Source organism: Panthera pardus, unplaced genomic scaffold, assembly GCF_024362965.1.
Source record: "Panthera pardus isolate Hobbes unplaced genomic scaffold, ASM2436296v1 HiC_scaffold_22, whole genome shotgun sequence".
Classification (NCBI taxonomy): domain Eukaryota; kingdom Metazoa; phylum Chordata; class Mammalia; order Carnivora; family Felidae; genus Panthera; species Panthera pardus.
In genome coordinates this window covers 39,365,961-39,373,280 of record NW_026526788.1, presented here as the reverse complement: position 1 = coordinate 39,373,280, position 7,320 = coordinate 39,365,961, and the positions used below count along the sequence as shown (strand labels likewise).

General features: G+C 55.1%; 1 long non-coding RNA gene across 1 annotated transcript; it reads right to left on the bottom strand.

Moving 5' to 3' along the window:
* Positions 1 to 4,626: 4,626 nt before the first annotated feature.
* On the bottom strand, positions 4,627 to 7,040 carry LOC128779013 (uncharacterized). The gene is made up of 2 exons (XR_008424849.1): positions 7,000 to 7,040; positions 4,627 to 6,893 (listed from the first exon to the last, which is right to left on the bottom strand). It is a non-coding gene; the product is annotated as an uncharacterized LOC128779013 (long non-coding RNA).
* Positions 7,041 to 7,320: the final 280 nt, after the last annotated feature.

Here is a 7,320-nt window from a genome sequence, read left to right as displayed (position 1 = left end):
GGGGCACCTGGGTGGCTCAGTCGGTTGAGCGTCCGACTTTGGCTCGGGTCATGATCTCGCAGCTTGTGGGTTCAAGCCCCGTGTCAGGCTCTGTGCCGACAGCTCAGAGCCTGGAGCCTGCTTCCCGTTCTGTGTCTCCCTCTCTCTCTGCCCCTCCCCTGCTCGTGCGCGCGCACTCTCTCTTTCAAAAATAAACATCCAAAAAAAAATTTTTTTTAAAGATTACTGAGTGCCATTCCCGAGTTTCTGACTCCACAGGCCTGGAGTGGGACCACAGAATGTGCACTTTTGACAGGTTCCCAAGTGATATGGCAGCTGTTGGTCGAGGGACCACACCTTGAGAACCCCAGCACCATTGCCTAAGCTGCGGTGGAAGTAAGATCTCCAGTTCACCGAGGACACGGGACCGGTTCCTGGCCCCTCCATTAGCGCTGTGCTGCCCTGCTGATCCATTACGGAGCAAATCGAGAACACCACCAGGGCCCGCCCACCCCCTGCAACTTCCTAGAATCACTTTGAGATGCACAGGGAAGGGAGGTAAACTCACTTCAAAATGCAGTTATGCTTGAAAAGAGACTCAAATGTACACCTTACAAACAAGAGGAGTCCCAGGAATTGTGCAGAAGAAAAGAAAAGGGAGAAAGACACTGAAATCTGCCACGGTGGTTGTTCCAGGGAGTGAAGCATTGAAGATGGCCTCCTGGTCAGAGGAGGGGTTTCTTTTACGACGGCTGACCTTGGCTGGCCAGCTGGCGTTCTGTTGACTGCAGGGGAGCTGATGGCATGCTCAGAACCCAAGTGATGCCCACCCTCTTGGATTTGGCTGCTGGGTGGGTGGCGGGGCCCTCAGCTGAGATGGGGGAAAGTGGAGAACAGTTTGGGGTGTGGGCGGGACTTGGTCCTGGGGGAAGAAGACTAATTCAGTTTTGGACGTGGCTCCCGATGTGTCTGCAGGAGTGGCCGGGGAGACGGGCTAAAGCAGCTTTGCTGACGCGTAGGCTCTCAGGGCAGCAGACACGGCCTGAGGACCTGAGCCAGCCAGCCAGCCAGCCATCGCTGAGAGGGCAACCCGTGCCCCCAGGACGCCTCCCACAGTGGCTGACCTTTACTTAGGGCATGTAGGAGATGCTCTAACCCCCAGAATCCATTTCTCACAGCGAGAGATTGGCTCCTTTGGATTCCCTGCCCGGGTCCTATTTTCAAAAGCGAGCTGTGCCAGAAAGACAAGAGGCGCAAGGAAATCTTTTTTGGAATGAGGGAAAAAAAGATTCTGGGCGTCTCTGGCAGAAAACCCTGCCTTGTTTAGAGCACAGTCGTCCAGTTATTTGATTCTAGGCTTTCATTACCTTTGAGCTGCTTTACAACTAAGTTATGAGTTAACACAAAATACTTCTTGTCTACGGACGTGCCTAACTGTACGTATGAGAATGAGGCCCAAGAAAAGCCAATCCCAAAATTCCTTTACTCTATATAGGTCTACGTGATTTCTCTTTCGAACTGTTAATCTTACCAGCTTCCTCATTTAAATAAAATTTTTGATACGTGCATATGTAATATTATATAAGTAATGCTTTTGGGGGGGATTATCTCTAGCAAAAGGCACACTAAAGACCACCACCTCTCTCAGAGATGGGAAGACTGATGGTGGTCCATGCAGCACAAAACCCATTCTCAGTCCCACCTGTATCACCCCTACCAGGAGGTAGGTATCCAGCCTGGGCTCGCATACCTCCAGGGACAGGGTGCAAAGTCCTTCCTAGAGGCCACTCCATCTGTTTCCATATAGGACAACAGCTGTGATTTTAGAAAGCAGGGGAAAAAAAAAAAAAAAAAAAGGATCTAAAACTACAAGAAAACACAAGACCTGGGCCCAGTCCCCACAGACAGATGAAGGGCTGCGTCCCAACAACCATCTACAAACAGGGCCGGCAGTCCTGGCCTTGCAGAGGCACAGAGAGGCTGAATCAGCTGGGCAGGGAGGGTGAAGGCTGCCGAATGTTTTTTGATGCAAAGATCTCCTGGGAGCAAGCAGAGCAGGGGCCCATGCACTTGACTTACATGCACAGCCACATCCTTTCTCCCTGGCTCCTGGTTTCCATCCTGCTGAGGCTGCCCCACCACGTGGAAGAACACCCTCACGTGTCAGAGGTGGAAGGGACACAGACAGCCTCCTGGCCTCGGGCACTCACTCTGAGGCCTCGGCGGGCCCCAGAGTTTCCCTGGGTGTCTGTTCTTACCAGAGTGGGACCAGATGGGGTCCAGCCCATCCAAACGTGACGTCCTGCCGTGTGTGCGGCTTTATCTCCTGCAAGGACTGCTTCCGGGCCCTGTCCTGTTTCCCATCCCAAGCTCCTCGAACCCCTTTCTGCCCATGTCATCCCTCCTGGGCCCCCTGAGGGCAGGCTGCGCCGCTAGGCTGACTCTCCCGTGGGGCCCCAGTCCCTGTGAGGGGGAGGGCCGCTCTGCTTCCTCTGGGGGCTCCAGGGACTTCTGGAGTTGTGGTTTCCAGAAGAACGCACACTCCAGGCAAGAAACAACACCCTCTCCTCCCCCACACTGTATGCACACCTGTATGCACAGGAAGCAAACAGACCTTAACCTCCAAATGCCTGCTGAGTCTCCCTACGGCCCTCCAAGCCTAGTTCCTGACAGGACAGAGGGTCGGCAGGACGGAGACAGGACAGGCAGCTCAGCCTGGGGGGTGGGGGCAGGGGTGCACTGGCAGCTACAGTAACTGTAGCTTATCAGCAGTAATTTTGGAGCCACACACTGAGTAATCCGGACCTATGTTAAAACCCTCACCCGCCTCATCTAATCCCCAAGGCAGCCCCGTGTGGGGGTATTATTATCCTCATTTACGAAAAAAAGGGCCCAAGGAGGTTAAGTGACTTGCCCAAAGCCACATGGCTAGTGAACAGTAGGTGGCTGGGGAGTCACAGCTCTTCAGTAATTAACTGAATATTCCGGGACACCCTGTGACATGAAGGCAGTCATCTCTACTTCTCAAATGAAGAAACCAAGGCATTAAGTTTTAGTGGGGTTTTTTTGAGCCCACACTCAAACTCAGGCTCAGCCCTCTTCCTGCCACAGCACAGGTCCTAACCCAAAGGAATCCGGGTCCAGGATTTCCCCTCCTGTCACGTAATGGCTTTGGTTTTATTACCTGGCAGACAGGGGAGATGGAGGAACCCATCCCTGTCTCCACTGGGGATGCACGTCCACAGAGCCAAGACCTCCCCTCTTCCTTCCCCATGGATCTTGGCTTTGCCCCCAGCTCGTACCTGCCTCTAGGGAAGTGGCCAAGCAGCAGGCGGCACCCAGCGTGGGTACTGCCCTTCTCCAGGAGCACAAGCCACTGAGCCGCCAGGGGGCAGCAATCAGGCAGCGAGCTGTCTGGACCCCGAAGCCCTAGAGCTTCAGCCAGGCTGGCCAGGTGCCAGGCTCGTGTCTGCCCAGACTCTGCAGCTCCCTCCCTGCACAACCTCAGGGACAGCACTGAATCTGAGTGCTTGTCCTCACTTAACAAGGATGCCACCCAAAAACGAACACTTCCCACACGACCAGCCATCTCCCGAGGCAAAGACGGATGCCTAGGGCTCCCTTGCCCCTCTTGCTCAGCCTCTCCGTAGGGCTTGTGCTGTTATAAGGCCACAGGCTACTTACTCGGAGTCATCCTTGGAGAGACATCAATCACCCCCCCCCCTTCCATCTACCCCCTGACCCAGAGCCAGGACCATGCTGGCATGCCCCAGCCACCAGGACCCGATCATTACAATGTTAGTCCACCTCCCTGGAGAACTCCTTTAAAAACATGTTTTTCTTGCAAACCCTTCTAGGAACTTATTCTAACAACAAAATACCGTAGAGTTTTTATAAGCCCTTGTAGTAACAAAATACCATACCAACTAAAACATCTACCCACAGAAGCGTCATGACTGTTGGCGGCCTCCTCCATGCTCACCCCCTTCCACAGGAGTCTGTCGCCCGGCCAGATGGTTTAAGTGGGAAGGACAAGTCCAGGGGGTCCCGGGGTGGGGATGGGGGGGCCTTCCCTCATGGCTTCACCACCGTGTCCCCATGACAGTAGGCCCGAGGGTGTCTCTGACGGGTCTTCCCTCCCTCTACCTTGGCTGATGGGGGCACCATGGAAGGCACAGGAGAGAATAAAAGAAACCAGATCCTGTCGGCGTCACTGAGCCACTTGGATCAAAACAACCCCGAAACTCACCCCACCTCTGGACTTTCCAGCTTCAGGAGCCAAAAACCTCCCCTCATTGTTTAAACCAGTTTGAACCGGGTTTTCCGTTACCTGTGACTGTAAACCTACTCCCCTGGATGGAGCAAGGTTCATTCACACGCTGGCGGTCCCCTGATGGGCAGTGCGACCGTGAAAATGCACCGTGGCTGGGCATACACTTGTGGACAAAGATTTCTGAGATATATTAGGTAAATCAGTTGTGAATGCTACATAAAATTGATTCTCATTTGTATGAGAAAAGATACTTGACCATGCATAAACATTTTCTGGAAGGGTACTTAAGAGTGGCGCACACACACACACACACACACACACACACACACACACACATAATGACTAGTTTTAAAGTCGTGGGAGGTGATAAAAGTATAGTCCAAGGTGATCATTTATTTTGCTACTTATTAAACCATGCCTTTGAAGCCCCTGCGGAAATACGAGATGCAGAGCACAGGAAGAAAGCGGAATGAAGAAATAATGGTCTCAGACCTCTGTGAGTTCTGCTTTATTTTCCTCCTCCTCCAAAGCTGGGCTCTCTAAAATTGGTAACTTCACCAGGCCAGTATCCACTTACAGGTAGCCTTGACTTTTTCTAAGTTATTCCACAGTCCTTATTCTACACCGCCCATTGCGGGTTTCCCTGGGTCACCCCGGAGACCCCAAAAGCACTCTGAGGATGAACATACCTTTCCACTGCAGCCTCAGAGGAGGAAACGCCAGGTCTCGCTGAGTTCCCAAAGAGCCAAAATGGCGCCAAAGGTATACGGTTCTCTGGATTAGAGAGCGCCCGGACGAATGAGAACTGCAGGAGGCCCAGTCAGCCCTGGAAGGCCAGGCAGCAACCTCTTGAGGAACAGACACAAGCCTGTGGAAGCATCTTTACCAAGATCCATCATTTGGGACAAGTCACCACAGTTTAGGGGCAGACAACCCTGTGGCCCGACACCAAGCGGGACCCTAGAGCTGGAAACGCCCACCCGGGAAGGTCACACAGCCATTCCACTCAGCTGGTAAAGCTGAAGGCACCGCACCTCCAGGTGACAGGGCCAAGCAATTGGTGCCTGGGCAGGACCTTCCTAGGACAGGAGGGTGCCTTGGGTGCTGGGACCATTGCAAAGCACCTCCCCTTTCTCCCTGCCTCTGCAGTCCATGCTCCGGTGCTGCTGACCAGGGGCAAGCAGGTGGCCCCGGCTACTGAGACTGAGGCCTTCCCTTCTCTGCTGGCTCTGACCCAGTCTCCTCTTCTGGGAAGCTCTCCCCCCGGGCTCCCTAAGATCGCAGAGGCCTACACCCACGCATGCCCATTACCACCCCAGCAGCAGCTCCCACATAGTATCCCTTGGAGAGAAGGCCATGTCCGATGCCTCACTGCCCGGCACAGAAAGCCCTCTGTGGGCCTGTTGGGTGGAGCAGCTCTGGCCTTACAGAGAAGGGAGCCTGCTGCCCATGGCCAGGGCCTCAGGGGCAAGGTGGGGCCGAGCACCTGGAAGACCTGTACTTGCATAAGGCTGAGCACCACATTCTCCCAAATCCAGGTGTGGAAGCATGAGCGAGCACTCCCCTGCCTCGTCCAAACGCCTGTTGACCTACGACAGAGCCCCGCTAGTTTGGGCAATCTTCAGGAAACTGCTCCTTTCTGGGCTTGCCCTTGGTGTGATTTTGCTCAGCAGGAGTCGGACATTCAGCCAGACATTCAGAAGTCGGGGCTGGTAGACGCCAAGCCTATTTTAATAGGTACAGGTTCTGGGGGGCAGGTTTCCAGAGTCTGAATCCAGACCTTCCAGACCTCAAAGGGAACTCCCCTTTCTCGGAATCTCACATGTCGGGCACAAAAATGGCTTCCTCAGAGCTGTTCTGGTGACTGAATGAGTTTTTTAACTGTTAAGTACCCGGAGCACTTCCTGTGTCCCAGGACCCATTAACGTTTCGTCATTCATGCAGGGAAACGGAGCACAGGCTTCCCACGCACCAGCACAGATGGTTTTCCTGCTCAGCTCCCAGCCCTGCCCTTTGGGTAGTGGGAACGCCCGGAGACTGGTGAGCTGGGCAGTGGCAGGCGAGGCTGGCTGGAGGTGTGACGAGAATGGGCAGGAGGGGGTCAGAGACCTGGCGAGCCTGGGCCACAGAAGCGGACGATGTTGAGAAGGGGCTGGTCCAGAGTGCCGGGAGCCGCAGAGGCCCGTGGAGTCTGGTGCCTGGGCGAGCAGCCTTCAGTCAAGGAAGGGAGCGGTGAGGAGGGGAAGGAAAGGAAGGAAGGCGAGGGGGCCAAGGCAAGCTTTCTGAGACGGGGAAACATGTAAGAAACGGTGTGCGAGGGAGATGAGGTGGGAAAAAAAATAACGCAGCGAAGTCCTGCAACGGTGTGAGCAGGAGGGGGGCACAGGAAGGACAAGGAAAGACCCGGAAACCTTAAAGTGGGAGTATACGGGGGGTTAAGAGGGGGAGTGCAGAGGTCACACTGGCCTCTACGCAGCGCGGCAGGGCAGGGAGTGAGTAGGCCGTGCGGGGAATGACCAGGAGGCTGCGCTGTGGCTTCGTACAAGTCGTTTCCAGTTCACTGGAGACCGTCACGCATGCACCACTTCCCCTGGTTTCCTTTCTCTCCTCTTATCCAGCTACCCCGAGGCCGAGGAGATGGCTGAAATGGCCAAAGAGTTTTGTAAGCTAGTCGAAAACCAAACTGAACTTTGAAAAGTCATGGCTAGACTTCCCCCTGAACTGGGCTGTGACCTGTAGAGACTCACAAGGGGTCCAGCCGCCAGGTCGACCTGGATAGATTTGGGGGGGGGGGGGGGGGGAGGGGGGCAGGCGCCATCGCTCCTGGGTGTCCGCGCGCCGGCATCGAGGGTCTGGCGTCACCGTCTCCCCCCAGGGCAGGATGGGTCAGAGGTACGTGGCCAGGTGGGCAATGCTGCTCAACCTTCACAGACGGGCCAGCGGGTCCAAGACAGCAGTGCCCAGATTCCGACCCAGCGTCCCCAAGTGCGTTTGCCTGGATCGTGCTGCCGGGGGGGGGGGGGGCTGCACAGAGAGAGCCTAATGCTTTTCCTCCTGGCTCTACAGAG